The sequence below is a fragment of the Pleurodeles waltl genome, chromosome 8 (assembly GCF_031143425.1).
Source record: "Pleurodeles waltl isolate 20211129_DDA chromosome 8, aPleWal1.hap1.20221129, whole genome shotgun sequence".
NCBI classification, from domain to species: Eukaryota; Metazoa; Chordata; class Amphibia; order Caudata; family Salamandridae; genus Pleurodeles; species Pleurodeles waltl.
This window is the reverse complement of record NC_090447.1, coordinates 1,501,472,574-1,501,499,057: the sequence shown is the minus strand read 5'-3', so window position 1 is coordinate 1,501,499,057 and position 26,484 is coordinate 1,501,472,574. Positions and strand designations below refer to the sequence as shown.

General features: G+C 42.4%; 1 protein-coding gene and 1 long non-coding RNA gene across 3 annotated transcripts in view; one reads left to right on the top strand and one right to left on the bottom strand.

Moving 5' to 3' along the window:
* Positions 1 to 26,484, top strand: part of CD247 (CD247 molecule) — a 186,524-nt gene that overhangs the window by 26,781 nt on the left and 133,259 nt on the right. The gene's annotated exons all lie outside the window — the stretch shown is intronic.
* Positions 11,045 to 26,484, bottom strand: part of LOC138249270 (uncharacterized) — a 30,084-nt gene continuing 14,644 nt past the window's right edge. The window contains exon 3 of the long non-coding RNA XR_011194819.1: positions 11,045 to 11,501. This is a non-coding gene — a long non-coding RNA (uncharacterized lncRNA). The remainder of the gene's footprint in view (positions 11,502 to 26,484) is intronic.

Sequence of the window (26,484 nt, the reverse complement as noted above, 5' to 3'; positions counted from 1 at the left end):
GTACCCACAAACTTTAGGGTCCTCAATACATCTTGCAGCACCCGTTTTCACGATGTTTTAGCATTTATAAGTACCATTTGGGATCAGCATTACAAATACCAATTGACCATTTATGAGAAATATCTCTTACCACCAAGTAAACCTGAGGCGCGTATTTACTCATAGGTGTCAACGGGGCTACAATTGTATTTATTTGCAGCTGATTTACATCCACATTTCAAGTGAATAGTATTTGCGCATGTTTGGCGAAAAAAGCGTTTGCGCTGGTTTTGCATGTGCAAATATAACTAGTGCTGTGTTTTGTGCTGGCAAATAAAACTAAAGGGCATATTTATAGGCCCCTCGCGCCACCTTGCACCACATTAACATCATTTATTTTGACGTTAATTTGGCCCATTGAGGCCAAAATCCCGCGCCTTTTTTACAGAGTGGATTGCGCGACTCTGTAACGCTTTGCGCTACATTATGCCGGCCCCAGGCATAATGTATGCAAAGGGGGCATTCCCCCATTAGCGGAGCCAGTAAAATGGTGCAAGGAAATCTGAGATTTCTTTGCACCATTTATTACGGCAGTTTTACGCCTGCTCAAGAGCAGGTGTTAAAAGGGGGCTTCCACTCTTTAGAATGGGCCCCTATGTACTCGGCAGGAGTAATGCCAATATTTTGGCACTACTCCTGCAGAGTACATCAATAGCGTCATAAAAAATTACACTATTGCCCCCTACCCTGCACCATGGTGCGTCGTATTTTAAATACGGCGCGCACATGGTGGCGGTAGGGGGGTGCTAAGGGGTGCAGGGAAAGTGGCGCTGCAGTCGGTGTACATCATAGTGGTGAGCGGCCTCCAGACACAGAAGAGAGCGCTGGCGAGCTCACCTCCTAATGCAGCATGGCTTAAAGCACAAATACCGTTTCAGCCCCTTTGTAACTCTTTTGCAAAGTCAAGACGACCTAGAAAGAAGCAGTTTTGTATGCTGTAGTTCATGATCCATATCATTTGGTCAAGAAATTGAGTACAAATATGCAAAAGCATCCTCATTAACAAAACTATGCAGGCGCCAGTGGCGTAACAAAGGCCCTCGCAGACCTGCTGTTTGTGGGGAGGGCCGTGCTCCAGGGGCCCCCTTCGGCACAAGGCCCTGACCTGAGAGTTCCTGAGTGAGTTCAGAGAGGGGGCTCCTCCGTCTATTTTGCAGGGTGGGGGGCCTCAAGTTTCGTTACACCACTGACAGGCGCCTTCTACAGATGTAACATTTTGTAGCCTGCAAGAAAACGTCAGGTTCGAGTCAACATTCCTCTGGGACCAGAAAGGTTTTTTACCGGATTTTGAGGTACAGAAAGAACCATTGGCACCTTTGTAAACAATTATATTTGTGGCACACCCATTGTATGAATTCCAAGATTCAAGATTTGAAAATGGCTACTTGTGCATGCATGTGAAAACACACACATGAACATGCACTGGGAGCAACCTTGGATTGTTTTTTGTACTAAGGTTTTACGAAAACTGTTCCAAGATGGTCACACGTCCATCCGTATGCATACATAATACTATGAATGCACACACATGCAGAGATCTTTGAATGGTTTTTGTTATAAGGTTTTGCAACAAAAAAAAATCAAAGATGGCTGTCCATGGTAGTCGGAAGTACTATGCAAAACATACCACAACACACTAATGGATGAAAACGCTTGTACGTATATATGTACTGATTTTCGGAGATTATTTTTTAAATCTGAATTTCTTAGCTAACTCCAGACCCTAAAAGCGATGTTAAATGCACAGTAAGATCCTGCTTTCACCTGCAGGCTCATTCCTCAGTCATACATGAAAAAATAATATGAAATAACAAAGATTGCAATCCATTCCACCATGCACAAGGTTAAAAAAACACAGTTGTACAAGATTTAAAAAGCCTCAAATTGAATCATAATCTCTGTTTGAAAAAGCTAAAAAATTAAAGATAAGAACGACTTTCTAGCCACTTAAACTTCTACTAACACTCTTCAAACGTCTACACTAAAAATGTTCTCTACCATCTAGGTGAAACACCTAGACAGGCTTTACAAAATGTACACAGCACATCACCTTTGAATAATAACTTGATTTTATGCTTTTTTTCAAGACCAGCAAACTGATAAGGTGCTGCTGAATATAACATGCGTACAGCACTCTTCACACGGCTACCAGTGCAGCGGCATATTCACATGGTAAATATTGAGATGCACTGGAAACGCTTACACAAATTCAGGTTTCCATTGGGTTCATAGCGAATCTACACTGTTGAAGTCCATTTTGTATTTCGCCCCCTCCCCAGGACATGGGGGGCGACCCCCGAGTGACTTTGTTGTGGAGGGTGGGTGTGGCTACCCAGCTACCAAGGCACTGACATTGCCCTAAAACCCTGTCCCCTCTCTCCATACCCTCATGGTACTCACTTCTCATCTCCCATCATATAATACCATGGAAACTATTTTTAGGTTACCAGGTCTACACTTGTACCCTTACTTAGGGCCTGATGTACAAACTCATTTTATTGTCGAAAACCATGCAATTTGCTAAATCACAGGATTTGCGACCACAAAAGGGCTTTGTGGTGTCTATGATACCCATTCCAAATTGCAAATAAAGAGTAATCAAAGGGATGTTCCCTTCTAACATCAGTTTGGTGTGTATGTGTCACTGGATTGTGACTGGATTGTGTAATTGTTGACTCCTCAAAGAGGGTGGTAACTGATTCGCAAAGGGGGAGTTGTCCCTGTTGAATAGCTTCCCCTTTGGGAATCGTGTCGGAGACCCTCGTGGGAAGCTCCTCCTCCAAAGTGTTTCTAAACAGGAAACGTATATTTTTTTTCAGTAGCACAAGTTCTTTTAAGAAACATAGGCTGTTTTTTTGTTTTTTTAAGTTTGACATTTGGGAATAAAACACAGGGATGGTGGCCTGCTCTTCCTTGCAGCCCTCCATCCCTGTTTTTGTGCCATTCACAAGAGGTTGCAAATAGGCCTACCTAATTAATATTCATAAGGCATTTCTTTCTGTGACCCCCCCATGCGACTGAATAATTTGCGGGGAAACCTATGTAATAATAGGTCACAAAAAGTTAGTACGCAATTTGAAAGCACTTTTTCCAACTGACTTTTAGTGCATCTGACCCAGAGCCGGCTTGAGGGCGGTGCGGGCGGTGCAGCTGCACGGGTGCTGACCTCAAGGGGGCGCTGTGTTTAGCAAAAACTTACAAAACGTGTGATTTAAAAGCACCTGCTGAAAAGTTTTTTGTGCGTCCAGCCTTCAGGAAGCAATAAAAATGTCAAGATAACTCTTGTTATTAATGTTCTTGCTAGAGAGAGAGATTGGGGGTTTGTCTAAGGGCAGCTTTGACTCGCCATAAAGTAGCGTAGAGGGTTAATATGCCTGATGCAAAGAACAGAATGATGTTTTATGTGGATACCTGAGTGGATTAGTAAAGCCAGCCTTTACAAGCGCTTTAAAACAAATTAATGTATGTGAAAGGGGAGCTATGGAGAGATGAGGGGCACATTTGCCGGGTGGTAGTGAGGAATCTGAGGGGGTGGTGTTGGGGTGGGGGGGGCACCAAAAAAAGACTGTCGCACAGGGCACCACCAACGCTAAAGCTGGCTCTGATCCGACCCAAGGTACTATAAAGACAGGTGTTACTATTATCCTCCGTAGTGGTACTCATGTTATCAAACTTGAAAGCATACAAGTCAGAGTCGGTCTTGAGGGTATTTAAATAGATCTGGAGATCACTACATATGTAGGCAGCAATTCACTGAGTCATCCTGCCGGAATGATTGAACAAAGCCATGACTTAACCGGTGGACCCCTTGTGATGGAACATTTACTTATTTTGGTGAGCAGATGGTGACTAAGAATTTGATGAAGCTTGTGACATATTTTTCTTCTAAAAATGCTGACGCTGAACAAGGGGAAGAAGTTCCAAATTGAAAGCCAAGTAGTCTGCTTCTTGGGCTCAGTCATCCTCCGCTGTGGAGGTGTCCTGCTACGCCTGCTATCTTGGCACTACGCAGGCACTTGGTATGGAGCCTTCGTCTGTAGCGACCAGGCTCGATGTAAGCAAAAACCCACACCGAGATGTGAAAAGATCCGACTACCGTATATGGCTTTTCTCGAAGGGGAGCATCGCTACTTTTTATCATAAACTGTGAAATAAAATATGATCTGTCGGTGACTAAACAAAGCCTACCCACAAGCAAGGAGCTGATTGCCTCATTTCCACCATTGTTTATCCAGTGAATCATTTGAAAGATTGTGACTCACAGGCAAGGCCAACTTCAGCGCAGGTGGCACCCGGTGCGACAGTCTTTATGGTGCCCTTACCAACCCCATGTCCTCCTCCTCGAATTCCCTCACAACCACCCAGCAAAAGTGCTCCTCATCTCTCCATAGCCCCTCTCTCACATACATTTAATTAGTCTTAAAGGGCTGGTAAACGCTGGCTTTACTAATCCACTCAGCTATCTACATAAAATACAAATCTGTTCTTTGCAGCAGGTACATTAACCCTCTGCGCTACTTTATAGTGAGTCAAAACTGCCACTAGAGAAAACCCCATCTCTCTTTCTAGCAGGAATATTAATCAGAAGAGGTATCTTGACTTGTGTATTGCTGCCTGAAAGCTGGACACACAAGGAACTCTGCAGCAGGTGCTTTTAAATCTTAAGGTATTGCTAAATACAGCGCCCTCCCCAGAGATCAGTGTCCCACTCACAGGTCAGCGCTCAGTGCGGCCGCACTGGTCGCACTGCCCTAAAGCAGGCCATGCTCACACGGTGTCTACACCTCAGTTGTGGATGTCAGTTAGGGGTACAAAGGGTAGAACCTGCTACCCGTGCTTGGTCTATGATACCTCTGGCACTGCTCTTGATAGGTCACGAAGGGAGGTAGGAGCCATGTTTACTTTCTGAAGTTTCCATGCCCTGCCCCCTCAGCAACAAATAGAATGCCGTTGAAGAGTTTCAGGGTGGGACAAAGAGTGAACTTTGTGATATCATTGGGTGGAAGGGTGCTCAAGGGCATTTTCATTGCCCTTCGGATCAAATGGTGCATGATGTCATTTCCACTACCTCTGGCACAGTGGTGACCTCATGTCCGTGACTGCAGTATCCATTCACACTGAGGTTGTGGCAGTGAATAAGCTCCTTCATGAAGCATGACGTCAGGGCAGCTGAGTGACGGTTGTGGGTTTAGCCTTCTTTCTCCGTCAGACCAGTGTAATGGGCCTCGACTTTACTGATTAGCAATTAAGGCTTCTCTGCTTTAATGTGTCTTTGCCATTTCCGTCTATATTTATCTCTATTTTTTCTATTTCTATTAGTAATTATCATTCATTTAGATTTTGGTTTGTAAAAAAAGGAATTAGCAGTTAGTACGCTTCAGCTTTTAACTCTAAACAGGCACTCCTAATTTTGGGATTTTTGCTGAGCTACACATATTAAAGCAGTAGTTCACCATAAAATATTAGCATTCTGCTGCTAGGAAGTGTGCATCTCTGCTGCTAGTAAAGCTTCATTGGGAAACCCCTGCGGGCGAGGGTGTGCACAGCTACTGGCCTGACAATCATGCTTGAAATCACCAACACACACTCCAAAAAAGATTTTATTTGTGAATTTTATTCTTCTTAAAGTTAAAAAGACTAGGAAACAGATAGTTTTCTGTCTGTATATTTGCAAAACAATCAATTAAAACGGAAAACTGAGAGCCTTACCAATAATGACGAGTTAATGCCCTCTGTTCAGGGTGATACTGGTGGGAAGCCTTTATGGTTATAGGCCCAAACCAGAGCTGATGGGACTTTAGCAAAGAAAAGGGCAACCGATGGTTGTTAATGCCTTGTAGCACTTTGGCAATAAGACTTTTAACATCTCCCTTGTCAGTCCCATCGGTGCATGTAGATAGACACTCGGGTAAATTTACTAAGATTTTGCGCCATGTTTGCGTCACAAAAGTAACACAAATCAGCACAACTTTTTTGCACTGGAAAGTCACTTAAAAGTAACGCAAAGTAGGCCATAGCGCTGCTTTGCATTCCCTTGCGCCAAAGAGGTATTTCATGGGTGGTGAATGGTCATTCCCATTCAACCACCAAAGGGTTTTGACTCAAACCCCTTTTCACTACAACATTCTGGCAAAAAGGCCTGAAAGAAAATGCACAGGTGGGAGGCTACCTTTACAAATGTATTCATCTCCCTTAGGCGAACCTAGTCACAAATCACCCCATCATGTAAGTATGGCCAGTCTCCCACTATGGACATCACCAGGACTATTTCAAGTTGTTCAGTACTCTTCCAAACTCAATGCGATCATACTGGTCATACCAGTCCAGAACGCCTTCAGAATCACAACAAAATCATATATATGACTGTGAATCGCAGCAAGAATGGAAAAAAAATGACATTCGTCTCAGCGTCTCTCACATTGTCCCCTTCTTCTATCCTACCTTTACTTTAGCATGATGTTCTTCAGGTCTCCCCCACTCCAGCCTACCTTGATTTCAGGCAGATGGTCGTCAGCCACCTCTTGTTTCCAACCATTTCCAGTCCGCAACCTCTTTATCCCTTTCAAACATGTCCAGAACTAAGCAGCCTCATTTTATGACAAACTCTCTTTAAACAACTAGATCCACCTGCTCATCGGTGCCTTTAAATCCATGTAAAGCTGGCGTTGCATTGTAACACAAAGTTGGTCAGTGCGCTGTCTTGCCTTAATTTGCATCTAGGAGGAGTTCCATAGGGGGGTGCATAGGACTTTGCATGCAACCAACCTTTGGTTTTGACATAAATTCCCATCTCCAAAGAATTGTAGACAGGGATTTGCACCAAAATCCTGTGCCTCCTTGTGGCAGGTGTAACGATGGTAAATGTTTTAATTTCTTCTTGTTTTCCTGCTTTGCATGTGGTTTGCATTGTACAGTTCACATACAAAATGAGAAACGCCTCAAAGCAAGGAACCCCTTCCAGCACAAAAACTATGCTGCTCAAACCTCAGACACCCTCGCACTAGAGTATAAGTGTGTTTGACTTAGTATATGGCAGCCAAAAGTGTGCCAGTCCAGGGAGAGTGCACAACAGTAGATTAGTAGCTATGGCAATGTTCTGATCTCTCCCATTCACACACCATGGTACAGCAAATTTACTTGCTGCCATGACCTGCTTGACTTCTACGTGGGTCTGGGCCCACCTATATTCTTTACATTCTTAGGGGGTCTTTACAAGTTTGATGGTCGGAAACATCTGACTGCCAAACTCCCTACGAAGAGACCTCCATGGTGCTAGCAGTCTCCCTACCGGCCTCGTTACAATATTCCCACTGGGTTTGCAGGCAGGAACCAAGGTTCCCACCCATCAGCCCAGTGGGAAAGGTGCTGCCGCATTGTTACCAGCTCATAACTGAGCCAGCAGCAATGCACACTGCACAGCAGGCATTGCACATTTCAAGGGTGCTGGGCAGGGGGACCACCATGAAAAGGCTGAAGGAGAACAAGATTGTAATCAGCTGGGCTGTGCTGACTTCAGCGCCTCCCTGGCTGATCACAACCAAGACCACTGTCATCCCGTTGGGATCAGAGATCCTGGCTAAGATGCTGTCCACTGGTGGTCGGACCGTCAGGGTCATAATGTGACGGTCCGACCACCACAGCCACAGCGGTCCGGCCTCCACTGTGAGTCTGGCGGTTTTGAGACTGCCAGACTTGTAATCAGACCCATAGTATAGACTTGTAAAACAGAGTGCATTCATCTCACTTGCCCTACAGGTCTCACACCAGCATTTCAATATATCTTTCATTACTTGTCAAGTAATTGATGTAAAACGAGATTGGCATAACTCATGATCCTTCAGAAATGTGTTTTTTTACCAGCGGCAGAACCTCTGAGTCAGGCGAGCGGTTATCGTGGCTAGTCCGGTCAATATTTATGTCATTAAGAACATTACGTGGGCACACCGGCCTCATCAGATGTAGGAGCGCTATGTGGGCAGTGGAACAACTAAGTTTGCAGTTTTCACTGTTTTGAAGAGCAGTCATAGGATCTGAAACTAACTTAATTGAAGTTTTCTTCCTTGATCACTCGAAGTGACTGATGTTTGCTTGGAACTCATGCGGTGATCTTATTGACATTCTCAGTCAATCATCTTTCTGTGGAAAAGATCAGAGATTTGAGGGAAGTGACAAGCATACTGTGATAGAGTTTTGTCCAACCCTGTTGTTGAAGCGGCTTCCCATCACTGACACATACCATCATTTTACACCTAGGCGTACTTTGGAGCAAGACTTATCTCTCAACAGAAAACGAGGTATATTAGTTACAATACATTTAAATCCATAATCTTGGTGACCATGCCACTGAGAGGAATAAAGTTGTACCCATCAAGGACATAGCCCTTCCTCAGGACAGCATGGTCCGACTCCTTGGAGGCTTGGGGCCTTTGTTTTATTTCCCTTTCCCCTCATTTCTTCGCTGTGGTTGAACAGAGAATGGAGATCAAAAGTAGAGTGGTTCACAATGCCATTGAGGTATTAAAGGGTACAAGTAGGTCAGTTACCTAACCATTAGGGCTGGTGAATCTCCAAATTAATCAAGGAGATATAATGGTCAAGATGTCTGAATCGCAATGCCTGTCTGCCTGTTTAGAACTAACCATACATTTGCGAGGTGGCCCACCATTACACGACCAACGTTGGTAAGTTTAAGGGTCCAATATGCATACAGGGAGCACAAAACATTAGCCAGCAGATTTACTAAGATTTTCAGTAAGGGTTGTGTCACTTTTGTGGTGCAGCCCGATGCAAAATCAATTTTGGTATTTACTAAGCCATGCAAAGCCACTTTGCATGGCTTTGCTTTGTGTGGTTTAGTAAATAAAAAGTAACACAAGGTAGGGCATAGCACTGCCTTGTGCTACCTTGCACTGGGAAGACATTCCATGGGTGGAGCATGGGCATTCTCACACATCCATGGATTTTGTCACATTCCTAACAATGCTAGTAAACCTGGGAACGCTTCAAAAAAGCTACACCTTCCCCAGTGAGACACAACAAGGAGAAATATCTTTATTTCTTTTTGCTACTTTCATGGGGGACCAAAAAGAGGATTTTGCCTCTCAGTATTATTTTTGTGCAGGAAGATATCCCTTTCTGTACAAAAACAATCCTGCCCATAACGCAGACACTCATGAACACCATGTGTTGGTGCTACGCAGCGCACAGTGCATCGGAGACAACAGGAATGCGCCACATCCATGTAAACATGGCGCATTTCTGCTGGCTTCCTTTCAAGCAACGCAGTGCAGCAAATTGCTTTGATGCATTGCATTGTGAAATTAAGGTAAATCTGCCCCTTCGCTCCTTCTGTCTCACATTTTTGTCCTCTTCAAAAGCTGTATTTTTGTGCTTCTTTTTCACTAACTTCCATTGTTTTGTTTTGGCTCTCTTCTGTGCTGTTTCTTCTAAAAAAAAACAGACTATCACAATTTTTTTTGTATTTGGCAAAACCCTCTTTCTGTTCTGGTGCTTATTGAAAAACAAAATAAATGTACTATTCCTAATTATTTAGGAAATTGAGGAGTTTTGAACTGATGAAACAAAACTCACACTTGTTATGCTTTGCTATTATTTTGGCCTTTTATTTTACTATACGTCATGAATGCACTCAGAGTACTAAGAAAACACATGTGTGCATGTGTGTGCCGGCGACAGGAATGTAGATTCCTGTCCCCTGGTGCGTGACTGCCAGGGTTTTCGTGGTGACTGGAAAGCCTGGTGGATTGCAGCCTTGTAATCCGGATGGCAGACTGAGGCCTGTCGCCGGGTTGGAGGTGCTCACCACCGGCCGCAGCGGTGTGACTGCACCTGCGGGCCAGGCGGGGTTGTGGAGGCTTGGTGTCTCATGACCGCCAGCCTCGATATGAGGGCCTAAGTGATTTTCCCAGAATCACAGCCTTTTGAGCTGATGCCTGTACTCAAACCTGGTTTCCCAATTTCAGAGTCGGTTAAGGGCACATACTCTCCCAGATAACTGAAATGATTGATGTCTGACAGCCGAAGGCGGACAACACGGACCAATTAATCCCCTTCATTCCATGGAGGTGAGGGGGATACAAATAACTTGAGGAACTCCCTCACTGGCCCTCATCAGCGCCTACCACCACCCTATCTCTCTAATCCTCTGCAAAGGGAGTGGTAATTTATTACCATCAGCAGCTCCTTGAGGCCTCAGTCACACCTGGGGGGACAGAAGGAGCAGCCCATTTTCACTCTACCTCTGACAATTAGCTGGCCTAATGTAGGTCAGGCTCCGTATATGTATGCAAAAGCTATAACAACAGCCTTTCACGTTGTGCATTTGCAGTGGAGACGAGGATGGCCCTGGCTGATTGGACTGCTTAGTTTACCACAAACATGGCCCACCAACTGGCCTCAGCCACAGGCCCATCAGCCCTAGGCTGATTGCCCGCCTTGCCAATCCAAGCCTGCCTGTGAGAGAGAGAGCAGACTGTGTATTTAGAAGGCTGCATAGGCTGCTGAAGAAGGGTCCCTGAGAAACCAGCAGTGGTGGTGTTGAGCCTCAGAGCAGCAGCTCTGGATGGGAGACACAGGAGTAAGGCGGTGGTTGTGGCTGGTGGGGTCTTACATCTTCTCAGCGCAGACAGGACTCTCTATGGATTACAGCCCCTCTTTGGAGGATCCTGGGTGGCTGGCCAGACAAAAGATGCTCAGAGGTGCTAGTGCTTTTCAGTGTGCAAATTCAGGGACCATAAAGCGCTTCTCTCGATGGATCGGAAGCAAGTTAAGAAATCCCCTAAGGATCTTGGTGCTTCACAGCTGAGCCTGGTCAACAAATCAATACATTCAATGATATATGAAGCACATTAGGCCCCAAAAGAAACACAGAGACTGTTTTTGTATCAAACCATGAATGTTTATTAAAAGTTATTGATTTACAGAAGACAAAAATCTTCAAGTTAGTAGTAATTTAAATGTATAATCAAAATGCATATAATTCAATTAATAGGCAATCAAAGTAGATCTTTAAGAAACAGAGGTCAAACCAACAAGGGGTCAACTCAAAAGGGCAGAACATAGTAAAATGAGTCCTCTCTTTGAGAGAGCACCCTAAATCTTCTATCCTTCTCTATTCTGCACTGAACGTAACTAAAGACTCACACATTCTAACATTGTATACTCTTACACACTGTTCTAAGGAAAACTGTTCTGTCTGGTACAATTAGGATGATAAAATTATATTTTGTCAAATTCTGTAGGTTTTCAGCACTACAAGCTTCTCTCCGCATCCTACAAGCTTCTATGTGTAACAGGATTACACACATGGACAAGGCTGCACACTGCAAAGTGTCTTCTTCATTAAAACATTTCACAATCATCTTAAAGGAAAGAAAACTTTTCTTCACTTGGGAAATAATGAAAACGGGCTTGACGTTTGACGATTAGAACTCGGGCTTCACCTAGAAATAAAATGTTCACATGTTACAAAACAAGAAGGCAACGGTCACCTTGAGTACTCACATGTGCTGTACCATTACAAATTAAAAACAAAGACATTTGAAAAAAACTACCATTTGCCACATTTTTTGAATGCAGCCCTTGATATTATTCAGTCACTCCTGAGTAGCCTGAGTCCCACACAGGGTGGCATCAGACCTTTCCTCAGTGGCCCTCACTAGTGGTGGCAAACCCCTGTTGCCCAATAGCAGGGGCTCCCATGGGCCTGATCTCTGGATGATAACATTCTATGGACTGTATGTACATTGGTCCCCCAAACTCTCAATGCGCTCACCGGTGCCCAGTCAGACTTTGAACTGCCCAAAATACACAAAGAAACATTCAAATTCTGTTCCATTTTATGTGGGCCTATAAGATAGAGCAGTGCTTTATTTGTAAAATTATCAGTGCTGGTGCCCAAAGCACTGCTCAGACACCCACAGCTGGTGCTATAAAATGTCAGAGGACGTATACTAAGGTTGCGCAGTCCTGAAATAGTCTCAGGTCTCTTTAATTCACTGCCAGGCACTCCCTGCCCCGCTACCTTACTCTTGCAGGTTTCTACTTTCTCCCTTGGTGACAGATTTCATGTATTTCTTTTCCTCCGTTTTTTCGGTTTGTTGTTTTTCCCTCTGTTGGTCTCGGGAAATGTCTGATGCGCAGAATTAAGTGCCTGTCCCCAAAATTAAGTGTCAGTGCCCCCCACCAGCAACAACCGGCACAAATTAAGCACTGAGTAAGGGTATGCTGTGCTCTCATGAGGAAAAGAAATGGATAAGCCCAAACCAGGCTTTCTGGACAAACGATGAAGGTATACAAGAAATAACCACTGCAATGGAGTCAACACACTCTAGGTACTAGCAGTTTCTTACCACGTACCCACGTCTTATTAGTAGGGGCTTAGGGGCATATGTATACTTTTTTGCGCCGCATTTGTGTCATTTTTTAACGCAAAAGCAGCGCAAACTTCCAAAATATAATTGTATTTTGAACTTTTGCGCCGATTTTGCGCCAAACAACGACGCAAATGCAGCGCTAAAAAAGTATAAATATGGGCCTTAGTTTGATGGCTCTCAGAGCCCTGTTTTTTGGCTGGCTCTACTGGGTTACCCAGGTCCGATTCCCAGCATCTTCCCTAGTGAGTCTCTCCAGTCCTTAAGGAAAAAAGTGTTTTCTTTGGGAGCCGATGCAGGGCACATATAACTATGATTAGGGTTACATTACCCGGGCTCCCTGTTTAGGATCTAACTAGCATATCGGTAACAAGCCTCAACTCAGGCATGCTGTTAGACAACCCTCGTGTGACCATCAGTTAGACAACTTAGGCCCAGATTTATACTAGCTTTAAGCTAAGCGTTAAAAAAAGACGCTAATTCAGCGCAAACCTAACTCCATATTTATACTTTGGCGCTAGACTCGTCCAGCACCAAAGTTATGGACTAAAAGTCCTTTTTTTCTAGCGGGAAACAACCTTGCGACAATAAGATGCAAGGTAGGCGTTCCCAGGCAAAAAATGACTCTAAGGCCGGGACGCCTTATTTATCCTCCCATGCAAAAATGGTGCACGGGAGGGAGGCGGGCCTAAATAATGGCGCTAAGCCTGCTTAATGAAATGGGCCTTCCTACATGGCAAAGGGCGCAGTGGCCATGCCCAGGGGACCCTTGTCCCCTCAGCTGGCCATTGGGGTGGTGGGCAAGACTCCAGTCTTTTATAAGACAGGAGTCATGTGGTATGGTAGGTTTTGCGTCAAGAAATGACGCTGGGCTGGTTAGAGTCATCAGTTTTTACTCTAACCAGCCTGTCATTTTTTGGTGCAAAACCCCCTTTTCCCATACCGCCACCCCCACCCGGCTATCGTCATTTCCCTTGACGTTAGCCCACCCTTTGTGCCAGATTGCGCCATTCCATAAATAAGATACGCGGCTGGCATCATGGAATGGCGCAAGCAGGCGGTAAACTTTTTCACGCAAAACTGCGTTAGCGCAGTTTTGTGTAAAAAAGTATAAATATGGGCCATAGGGCCTGATTTATGAAAAGTTAGCACCATCCTTATGTCATTTTTTGACGAAAAAGCGGTGCAAACTTACAAAATGTCATTATATTTTGTAAGTTAGCGCCACTTTTGAGTCATAAAATGATGTAAAGGCTGCGCTAACTTTTCATAAATCAGGCCCTTACTCCATGCATGTATAGCCCTGCAAGCTAATGGGGGGTGCACATAGTCAAGGCAATCATCCTGCTCATAAGGTCACCTACCTAGAACCTGGTCAGTCATTCTCTCTGTAAAGAGGGACCCTTACTCTATGAGAATCTCAGAGATGCTCTCTCTGATCCCTTTGAAAGTGTTTTAAACTTCCACCCCACCTAAGGTGGAGGAAAATCTCATCCCACAAAAAACTCAAAGCCCACACAATCGACTACCACTACGTTGCGTAGATGTGGAGTTAAGAATAGTAGATCTATACTTCCCTATGTATATTGATGATACAGTGGAGGTCAGTAGAGTGGATTTAATATTTTGGCAGTGCGATATTGCTGAGCACAACATTGTGACGTACAACCCCTAGCTTGGATTATGGTCTGTTTGCACCAATGGCCTTATTCTAGTGTGTAGCAGCAACACAACTAAAAAACACCAACCACAACCCTTAAAACTGAAGGTTACACCAGAATGAATTCTGAGATGATGCATCCTTTCTAAAGCACATACAGTGATGCTGGTAACCACTAACCACTAGAATGACATCCCTTCCAGGATGCAGTCTTACTGTAGCCTGCAAGAGAAGGGGCGCCACTCTAACGTTACAGTGGAGATGATTGGACGAAATGGGGGCAGCTACTTGCATAATCACATGGGAAAGCAGGACTGTTACCAAGTATAGTGACTTCTGCTGGCAAGGTCTTGGTGGGTTCCACATGTTTCCTTTTGGGGGTCTCAGCCTCTAGACAATGACAATGAAATTCTTATGCTGAAAAGCAGGGGTTCATACTGTGGGCTTTTAAAAATGGCACACAGGATGTTTACAGGAAGTACGCACACATTGCTCTCGTAGCACCAGGTGACAGCTCTGAAGGGCAGGAACAAGACTTGCATTCGGTGTATGAAGCTGAGAGCAAACTCAAACTGCACCTGTGTACACAACAAGAAGCACTGGGCCACACTAGGGTGACCCAAACAATTGTGGAGTGGGTTGATCAGTTTGAGCCAGAAAGAGAGTGATCTGCAGGTCATAGGTTAAAATCCCAGCAAGGCCGACATCCTTATGAGGTCGCTACAGTAAGTAAAGTTATTTTGAATACCAGCATTACCTGTTATTTATAAAACTTTGTAATGGCCACAGCACACTATGAAGCACTACATATACCTTTTTCATTGAAACAAAAATCTAAACCAGCATGCACAATCCTTTGCCTTGTTATTTAACCATTCAATGTGCCTGGCTCTGGTTGTGCTGTAGTACCAGGACATGCTGGTTTCTGTTTTAGTGTGCAGGGGTGTCTGGGTCCAGTACATGCTGCACATCAAACAATATGCCTCCCCCACCTACAAACACACAGCATACACAAACCACATCTCTGCAAATACAAACTGAAAGCAGGCTGTCCTTCCCCCCACAGTTCCATACATATCGAAACACTTCAATACAGCATACTCAGGTCCCATGATGCACCCAAATACCTGTACATGAAAACTGAGTTTATCAACTAATCTCATATATTATCAGATGAATAGGAAATACAATGTCTCACTGCTGTGGGACACCTTCTTCTTTAGTCAATGGTTGTAAAAAGATAGCTATGTTTTGTACAGAAAAAAAATCTAAACTAAAACTTGATAGTGACTCTCAGCAGTTCCAAATTATAACAAAGATGTCTGAAATTAAACAAAAAGCAAAGGCAAAATGCATGGTTTTAATACTGGTTAACAGATTCTGAGCTTACTTCCTTAGATAAAGCAATTAGTCCTCGCCTGGAAGGGTCCTGGCGCAACATCAGAAAAGCCTCCTTTATCTACATCGTAAAAGATTCCCTTATCCATATCATAAATGCCTCTATTATCCACATTTTAAAAGACTCCCTTATTTATATCATAAAAGCCTCCCATATCCACATATTAAACGACTTCCTTATTCACATCATAAATGCTTTCCTTGTTCACATTTTACAAGTCTCCTTCATCCACATCATAAAAGTCTCCCTAATCCACATCGTAAAAAAAATCTGTCTTATCCACATCGTTAAAGACTCCCTTATCCATTTTGTAAAATACTCCCTTATCCCCATCATAAAAGCCTCCCTTATCCACATTGTAAAAGCCTCCCATATCCACATACTAAAAGACTCCCTTATAAATATCATAAAAGCCTCTCATATACTCATCATAAAATACTCCCTTATCCACATCATAAAAGCCTCCCTTATCCGCATTGTAAAAGCCTCCCATATCAACATACTAAAGGACTCCCTTATCAATATCATAAAAGCCTCTCATATACTCATCATAAAATACTCCCTTATCCACATCATAAAAGCCTCTGTTATTCGCATTGTAAAAGCCTCCCATATCCACATACTAAAAGACTCCCTTATCAATATCATAAAAGCCTCTCATATACTCATCATAAAATACTCCCTTATAGACATCATAAAAGCCTCCCTTATCCGCATTGTAAAAGCCTCCCATATCCACATACTAAAAGACTCCCTTATTCACATCATAAATGCTTTCCTTCACCACATTTTGTAAGTCTCCTTTATCCACATCATAAACGTTTCCCTTATCCACATCGTAAAAAAGTCTCTCTTATCCACATTGTAAAAGCCTCCCTTATCAATATCATAAAAGCCTCTCAAATACTCATCGTAAAATACTCCCTTATCCACATCATGAAACCCTCCCTTACCCATATTGTAAAATAATTACTCAGCTACATCAGAAAACCCTCCCTTATCTGCATTGCAAAAGAATTCCTTATCCACATTATAAAAGCCTCCCTCGTCCACATTGTAAAAGAACCCCTTATCCACATCATAAAAGCCACCTTTATCCACAATGTAAAAGAACCCTTTATCCACATCATAAAAGCCTCCCTCATCCACATTGTAAAATAATCCCTTATCCACATCATAAAAGCCTCCCTCATCCACAGTGTAAAAGAACCCCTTATCCACATCTTAAAAGCCTCCCTCATCCACATTGTGAAAGAATCCCTTATCCACATCATAAAAGCATCATTTATCCTCTCTGTAAAAGAATCCCTTATCCACCTTGTAAAATAATCCCTTATCCACATCATAATAGCCTACCTTATCCACATTGTACAAGCCTCACTTAGACGCATAATGAAAGACTCCCTTATCCACATCACAAAAGACTCCCTTATCAATATCATAAGAGCATCCCTTATCCAACAATGTGTGCCTGTTTCCATAGGAATAGGCCATGTAAAACACCTACCCAGGAAGCCTGACAGTGAGTGACCCAATAGAATCTAACAACTACAGTTCCATCACAGGCTTGCCTTTTTTAGTTAAACATCTGAAAAACAGTGCAGCAGTAGAATTGAAAAAGTATATCTCAGGCAACGACCTGCTAGGAGAACTCCAATCTGGTATCTACCAGGATGCATCACCGAATCTGCTGCTCTATGTGTTGTCAAAGATGCCCTAAACATCTTAGATGAAGGCAGAATACTCTTGGCACTTCTTGCCCTCCTTCCTAAAGATCATAACTTACTCCTGAACACACTACAGACAAAGTATGACCTTGAGGTGTCTGTGCTAAAAGTTTTGTTCTCTTATCTTTCAGGCGAAAGATGAAAATTCACGTAGAAAATAAACACTCCTCAAATAGCTGACTTCGCAGAGAGTACCCCAAGACTCAATTGACGCCCCCTCATTTTTAATCCTCAATTCTCTCTGAGCAGCCTGTTAATTGAACCTGAAATTGACAAACATCAATTTATTGTTAACACTGAGAACGCTCAGTTTTACATTAGAGTTAGATGCTGAAGGATGTCTCTGTTTCTAATGCATAGATCAAAGCTTGAATGTCTCAATTTAAACCAAGCCGAAACCCTTCAAATCAGAGTTCTTACTACGTTTCTTCTCACATGATGAAAACAAAAATAAAAAAACTGACTTACCTCCTTTTGTCTAGTAGGGATCACCCTACTGCTAGTAAAAACTGAGAAATCTCTGGGTTTCATCCACGACAAGGGTCCACCAAGATGAACGCATGAAAAGTTTGGTCAAATGTGCTCAACTCAAAATTAATATGTTAAGAAAATGAAGACTGCATATTGGACAAGTTATTCAAGCCCTGATTCTTCATGCAGTCAAGTATGGTAATGATTTCCTAATTGGCATTCCCAAATCCAGGCATGCACCCCTTTAAGCAACACTCAGTGCAGCTGCGCGTCTTGTGTCTGCCACCTGCCTTTACTACCAGATCACTCCAGTGTTCAATAAACTGCAATGGCTGCAGCTCCAAGCAATTGGCTCTTACAAACTTGCTTGCATCAGATACAATGCAATCCATTTACACGCCAAAATACCTCTTTAAAAAAAGTAAGATTTTGGGGAGACTCCCACTTATAGAAGCAGAAGAGGTCTACATCTGGTAGCGCCTACAATTCCTAAATACAACGATTGAAACTGGCCTTCTGTAGGGCGGCCACAAAACTATGGAACTCCTTCCCGCCCTTTATCCCAGGAAAGCCCCCGCCCCCCCCCCCCCCAGCACATTGCAATATGAAATTACCATTTCCCAAATAAGAAAAGTTTCACTGTTTCAATGTTTGGATAAGTCTGGCTCCTTGTAATTGACAAATGTTTTTGTTTTGTTTGCTGTTGATGGTGCATGACCCCACTATCAGTATAACTTGTTTATGTTCAATAACTATTTTCATTTTGGTTGCTGCTGCTGACTCACATTATGTGTTGTAAGCATGAGTGATATATATGTCTTTTATGATTATACTGTGGGACTCACTGCTCTTGCACAGACCTGTCCAAGCCAGTGCAATGTCAGTGGTGCTTTCTTGGGCTTGAACATGTTTCTGTTACTGCGCATAGCAATACATGCCTATCTGCGGAAATCTTTTTTGCGCTGTAGCGATCCTCCATGTACTGAAAACAGCACTCTAACACCCTTGAGGGCTGATGATTGCAATAAAATCTATGGAAATAAATAAACAAATGACACATGCTACATTTAAGGCCATATTACCTAGACTGCCCAAGGGTGTCAGGGGTGTGTGCTCCCCAGGGCACTTTGGTAATACAAATAGCACCAGCACACATAGCACCTGCGCAACCCTAAAGGGGCATTTGTGCGTTAGCATGGGGATGCGGCCCTGTGCTAATGAGGGATACACTTTGGTTGCAGCCATGCCGTATTAGGGACGTGGGTGCAGAGGCAAAGAGGCCACCACGGGGTGCACCGACTGTGTGCCACGTGGAGGTGGTGCACCATGCCGTATTAGGGACGTGGGTGCAGAGGCAAAAAGCCACCACGGGGTGCACCGACTGTGTGCCACGTGGAGGTGGTGCACCATGCCGTATTAGAGACGTGGGTGCAGAGGCAAAGAGGCCACCACGGGGTGCACCGACTGTGTGCCACGTGGAGGTGGTGCACAGTCAGTGCGTCCTCTGAAGGCATCCCTTGAAGGGAACAAGGATGCTCTAGGAACTAAGGGCCTGATTTAGATTTCAGTGGACGGGTTACTCTATCACAATGGTGACAGATAGCCCGTCTGCCAAAATATAAATCCCATTGTATCCGTCACCTTTGGGACAGAGTAACCCGTCTGCCGAAATCTAAATCAGGCCCTAAGACATTTACTGCAGCTGCCTGCAGGGGGCTCTCGGCAGGTACCGCCTTCGCTGCGAGATACGGAGCTGCTGCTTCAGAGGGTCGGTCTGCCATTCACTAATACTTGGGCCTAGAGCAGGTGCTGGGTTGCGGCTTCCCCGAGGGCAGCGCATTATCTGTAATAGAGTGCACTGTCCGCGTCCTACCTGAAGGTGTGCTTTGGCGCACACGGGTACAGCGCATCATTTCCATAATGCCCCCCCGGCCGGTCTATATATTCGTAACCTACTGGTTCCCTACTAACTGCTTGCGTTTACATTATTGTATATTTTATATGCAGGTATGGAGCTAAATACACATTAGGGGAATATAGGGGCCAAAGACCCTGTCTGTTGTGATGTTATGGACTTTACTCCATCTCTGCCTTTACTCTAAGACTGTACTTATATTACACACCTCTCTGCTACCTGCACCAGTGCATATTCTACAGAGGAGCCGCAATGCTTCTGGCCTAATTCAGTGATCTCTTGAATTTTGTGACCTACAGCCCGGTTGAGCGAATCGTACAGCAATTATGTGGCAAATTGTGTTTTTAAAGGCAGATTGTCCAACAAACTATACGGCTGTAATATGGCATTTAGCACACATAGCGTTTCATATTAAATGCATTTGAGTGCTTTAGACAATATGGAGGTTTCTTTACAATAAGTCTTCAACATGGTATTTGGCAATTATTAAATATGTTATCTTGCAAGAAAGCACAAGGACACCATTTTATTAATACTATTCCTAAAAACTAACTTAGATTGTGCAAATCATATACAATGTTGCACTCCACACAGCACAAACTACATCTTTTCACTTCGTGGAATAAAACCTTTGCTCAATTTCTCTGTGCATTTAAACCATGTATAAAGCCTGTCGCTTTATTTAAGAGTCTAATTAGAAGGTTCTTTGCTATACAAAAATGTAGTCCTTTAAGAGAGATACAAAATGTATGTAAATGCTCTACATTGTGAGTGCTATCTTACAATAATTGCTGGTTCGCGAACAGTGCATTTTTAATATGAATTGTCATCAACATGGAAATCAGTTTCATGAGATATACTGATTCATTCATTCCATGTTTGACTTATATTTGATATGCAGGGTTTATGTTCCATATTGTAAAAAATATTTCCACCAATCTATAAGGACGTTAAATTAAATTATTAACACCTTGTGAAGGACCATTCCACCTTTCTAAGGATTGACCACCTCAATCAACAGGTGAAAGTTGGCAACCCATAAACTCACAAGCTTATGGGCATTGGTTACCTTTCCGTGACAAAATCCCTGACTTGGCACCCTCTCCCCACATGTGGGCACAGATTTCCTCACATATAATTTTACGCCATTTTTATTTGAATCTGGCTTGGTCTGTGTCATCAAATATTTTGATATTACTGACAAACAAAGCTATTTTTGTCAGATTGCCCCTTGTTACTAACTCATGTGGGCCATTGTTTCTCTGTCAATTTTGTGCTTTACCCATTACTCAAACACGTACAAAGTGTATTTTGTTTCAGTTTGGAATATATCCTCTTTCAAGATAGAAAACAGTATTATTTAAGATGAGTTGGGGTTCATTCTGTAAATATTTTGCAATGTGTGAAAACTGAAAACAGTAATTTTATATATATTTTGGCTACTTCCTAAATAAAAGAGGTAGTAAATAGATTTTGTCCCACTTTCCATATGTAAGAGATGGTATTACGTATTGTGTGAAAACAGCTATCAAATAAGTTTTAAGGTGCAAACATTGCACAGAACCAGTGTGGGAAACTATGGGTGATTATGAGGAAAGAGGGGTATAACTAGCCAAATATAAATGTTAAACATATATTGGATATGAAATCATATTTACCACGTGACATTATAGATTTAAACCTTTGGGACAAACAAAAATTTTTTGTACTGGGGACTAAATTGCATATGATGCTCAAAATGTTTTAGATGCGGCCCTACAAAATACTCACCTTTTTAGGAATTGGGGTTGTTACCGTCAGTAAAAAGGCTGTTAACTATTTCTTATATTAGTGGTATGTTGAAATGTTCTTGAATTGTAAACAAAAAGATGGTTTAGATAGTCAAGCACTTAGGCCCTGATTTTTACTTTTTTTGTGCCGCATTTGCATCATTTTTTGACGCAAAAGCGGCGCAGACTTACAAAACACAATTGTATTTTGTAAGTTTGCGCCGCTTTTGCATAAAAAATTATGCAAATGCTGTGCATAAAAAGTATAAATCAGGGCCTTATTGTGTGCTTGCCACTGACATCTGGAGTGAGCTTCAAAACAGGCGAGTGAATCTTGTCAACTACAGCTTGGCTGTTGTTGTATCAGTGTTAATGAACGAAGTACACTCAGATTGGCAACATTACCAATGACATTTACAGCACTCCCTTGAAAAGTGCAGTTTGAAGCACTAGAGAAAAAACAAGTTTGCATACGGTTATCAAGTGTACATGCTTCTGTTCTTTTCTGTGAGTGTTAGTTTCCATCTTTAATAACATGTACGTGTCTGACAGACTGCCTGCCACAAATGAAAACCAACCCAGACTCACGTAGAAATGTTTCACATAAATGAATGCACAAAGGAATGAGCTGTTGCAACACCTTGACAAATGCATTCACAACTTGAACAGATACAATAAACATGGGCATACATATATACATTGATAATGAATTGGTCCTTTGTGTCCTTATCTGTTTTACATTGACTGATGGGGTGTTAGCACATATCAGTGACATATATTTTCTCTAGTGTTTGCGCAAACCTTGAGAAAACTTAGGAGGGGCACACCCTTTCTCATTTGTGGCTTGTGCTCGTGAAATAATGTAAAGGATGAAAGGATGTGCCCCTCCAATAAGGAAAGGATGTGTCCCTCCAGTGTTTTCCACACATCCTGGGGACATATTATTATGGTATATGTAGGTGTATATAATATATATATATACATATATAAAATTCACTGAAGAAATAAAGGTTACAGGGACATTATAGTTAGGTTCTGAATTTACGCGCACAAAACCATAGAAATTCAGCTTTTTGTAGTTAGAGTTATTTCAAGTAACTGTAACTCGGGCCCTAAGGTAATTACAACTCGTGCATCAATAATTTTATTACACATGTTGCATTGATAATATCAGTGATGCCATAGAAGATGTCATGAATGATGCAATATGTGGGGTAATTAGCTGTACATGGCGAAGATGTCATTTGTAGTTACCTTAGGGCACGAGTTATAGTTACTTGAAATAACTCTAACTCTAACAGCTGAATTTCCATGGTTTGGTGTGTGTGTAAATTCAGAACCTAACTATAATGTCCCTGTAATGTTTGTTTTTCAGTGAGTTTCTAAGGTTTTTTAAATGCTAATTCTAAAACTATAACGTCCCTGTAATCTTTATTTTTTTTCAGTGAATTTCTATGTTTTTTTTAATGCAGCTGAGGTTTGGCTGCAGCACTGACCTGCAGCCATGTCCTGCAGACAACTCATCATGTGCTGCCAACCCCACACCCAGCACCGCCTTTGGTGTCTGACCCCCTACATGCATCAAGTCCCAGGCTGCACATTACTTTTGGCCATGTGTGGCAAGGAGTTGGCCACAGGACTTGGCCTGCAGCCAGGCCCTGCACCCACCCCCCCCCACGTGCAGCCAACCACGTGCCGTGCTGGCCTTTGGCCGTACAGAGCGGGAGGTTGGCAGCAGGGTCTGGCCTGTAGCCAGGCCCTGTGGCCAACCCCCAAAATGTATCCAGTCCCTTGCTGTGCACAGCCTTTGGCCATGTGCTGCAGGGGGTTGGCCACAGGGTCTATCCTGAGGCCAAACCCCTGCATGCTGCCAACCCTACGTGGGGTTGGTTGGGTGAGTGTGTGTATTTTTTTTCCATTGGCCTCCATGTCCATGGATCCACCATGTATTTACACTTGGGGTTGCGATGAGCGGCCCCAAAAACATTTTGGGCATTTCTTCGACCATGAGGTGTCCCTCAAGCACCCCTCCATCTGTCCTATGAGGTCAGGATACCTCTATCCTGACCCCTTGTCTTACGTTTCACTTTTATTCCCCTCCAGAGCCAATAAACAATATGGTGGTTGCAACTTTTCTCTCAGGTTGAGACCGGCTAATCAGAGCCTTGCTTTTCCTCCAGATCCACTGATCCTCCGTGGGTGGATCCACAGAGGATCCGTGTTCCTATGTATACAAATTTATTTTCCTTTAATAACTCCAAAACTACTGAACGTATTTAAACCAAATCACAAAGAGGGTTCTTTCTGTGCCAAGAGCTACCTTTCCGATCAGTTTGATGCAATTCCATCCAGTGGTTCGGGCTGTAGTCTTTTTCAAAACCCGTATGGGAAATTGCATGGGGAAAATGCATTTTGGGACCCCTTTTTTTCTCAGCCCCCGCTTAATGAATCATCCTGAAACGTTTAACACAGCAGCTGAACTAACTGTAGTAATAGTTTTGAAAATTTCATGAAGATTCGTCAAACGACACCAGAGTAATTGGCAAAACAACAAATGCTTTTCCTACCGAAACTAGGTCCTACCCACATATATATGCCAATAGGCCAGCCCATTAATTAATGTTTCTTTATCTTTAATGCAGCATTTAATGATTTAATGAACATATATTAAACCACAATTGTACTTCAATATGCCTATTCAACTAGCATGTATACACAAGGATCAGTTTATGAATCGTCCATTGTTAAATTTGTTTGGATTTACAGACACAATAAAAAAATCACACAAGATCCACCGTAATTTTTAAAAGAACATGTATTTGGGTAAAATTTTGAATGCTTACAACATTTTGTAGTCAGTTCTTAATTCGATATTTGCAAGCAGGATTTCCTAAGATAACCTGCACTTTTCGACCGATTAGGACTTCCATTCGAGATCAGGTATTTGAATGCAACATTTAATTTTTTATGGGTTCCTCCTCTCAGCTTCAGTAGCTCAATGGCACATTAAATCTGGATTCAGAACAGTGTATTGACTGCTGAGTTTGGGACTGATTTATATCTTGGTATGTCTACACTATCGCAATGGAGTCGGAGTATGCATACCGGCAAGAAAAGAGCCTGCCCACCACATTTTAAAGCGGGCAGATCTTAGCCATGATTAAACCCCTCCAACGGCCGTCGGAGGCAGACCTCTAATTCTGCCCCCCTAATTTTGGTGGGTGGAATTAGAGGTTAGTTTTATAGCCTGTCACCGCCAGGAAAACTCTGGTGGTAAGGGGCAGAGAAAACTGCTAAAAACCCCTGTCGCCATTCGAGAGGCCTCCCAAGATGAGGCAAGCATTTTCTTTTTTATCTTAAAAAAGAAAATCCCGCTTCAGGATTTCCTTTTTGAAAATTAAAAAGGAAAGCAGTTTTGGGGCATGTGGACGGAGTCCTGCACCAAAAAGTAAACAGTATGGAGAGTAAGCGCTGTGACAGCGGTTCCTGCCAGTTCATTAGAGATGACCGCCAGCTTGGCAAATTTGGCGAGTGGCACCTCTGTCAGGGCAATGGAGCAATTTACTCTGTCTCGCTGATGGAGGAAACGGGCGACCCGCCTTTATATAAATTAGCCTCTTTATTTGGTATCAAATAGGTTGACATTTGTTCTCAATCTTTCACTTGTGGGAGAAAGAAAAATATATATATTAATGTTTTATTAGAACTTTTAGTGTGGACACACATACTTTGTAGGTATATATCATCTAAAAATAATATTTCAAAACACAAGATGTTTCCGAAAATTAAACATGCAAGTAAGCAAATAATGCAACACAATCTCCATCTAGCAAGCAAAAGCAGTTTCAGCCTATGTTTGACAAATAAATTCACTGTTGATTCATGTATGATGTTTTACACAGTATTTCATAAATGAGCTAAGTAACATAAATTAGTTCAATATAAATGTATTCAATTTTCTGCTTTAATTTAAATACGTTTTAAATGATGAATACAAGTTATTTTATGATATATTTCTACCACTTATTTCATGTTTGCATTAAATGAGAAATATTCTCTGCCCATTATTAAAATACATATAATATTGTGGCATTACTCATGAGGTGAGATAGAGAGAAGGCTTTGTCGGCATTACACAATCTCATTACTTTCTGCATGTGTAAATCTTGTTCAAAACTTGCTCTCAACGAAAGATTCAGATTTCCTCTTTAAATAGACACTTTCTAAAATTTTAAAGTAGCGTTGCCCTTTTTAACACTTAAACATAAATATTTCTGATAGCATTTCCACTAGCACAGAACCTGATAATCTAACTTTATAAAGGAGTGAATTATGCAGTGAACATGATTAGTGTTCTATGTTTAAAGAGGTTTGTTTGTTTTCATGGATCTTATAGAGCAGTGGTTTCCAACGTGTGGTCCGGGGACCCCTGGAGGTCTGTGAAGCCTCCTCAGAGTTCCGCAACTGCTTAGAAAATTTTATAATTTTACCAGATTAGGTCCCCAGCTTTTCAGTAATGGCTCAGTGGGTGGTTCCCGGATTCCAGTAGTGATTCAGTGGGGGCCCCCGGGTTCCAGTATTGACAAAGTGGGGGTCCACAGAATTGAAAAGGTTGGGAACAACTGTTATAGAGTCCTTTGAATTTCCCATATCATTTTATTTGAGGATGCTTGAAATGGATGAAAATGTATTCACTACGCAAATGAATTGTCTTTTATCAATATTCCCTAGTGTACTCAATAGACATTAATTGATTCATTGTTTGTGGGTGATGATCATCACAGTTTTAATTGGTTCATCCAAACAGATTTTTTTCTGATTTACTTAACGCTAATTGAACAGTCAAATAACCCTTTTCTGTGCCTTTTACAAAATATCTGAGGCAAGTAAACCAAATAGAGACATCTTACAAATTAATAAAAGTAACTGGAACATGACCAATTAAAACATGCAGTAATGCATGCTACATTGCTGAACAAAATAACAAACTATTGGAATAGACATAATACATTGAATTTATCTGAGTCAAAGTTAATTCATTTAAGGCACCGTTTGAAAGTGAGGCACCGTCAAAAGAAACGTAATGGCTTTGCTGAATAACTGAGAATGGAA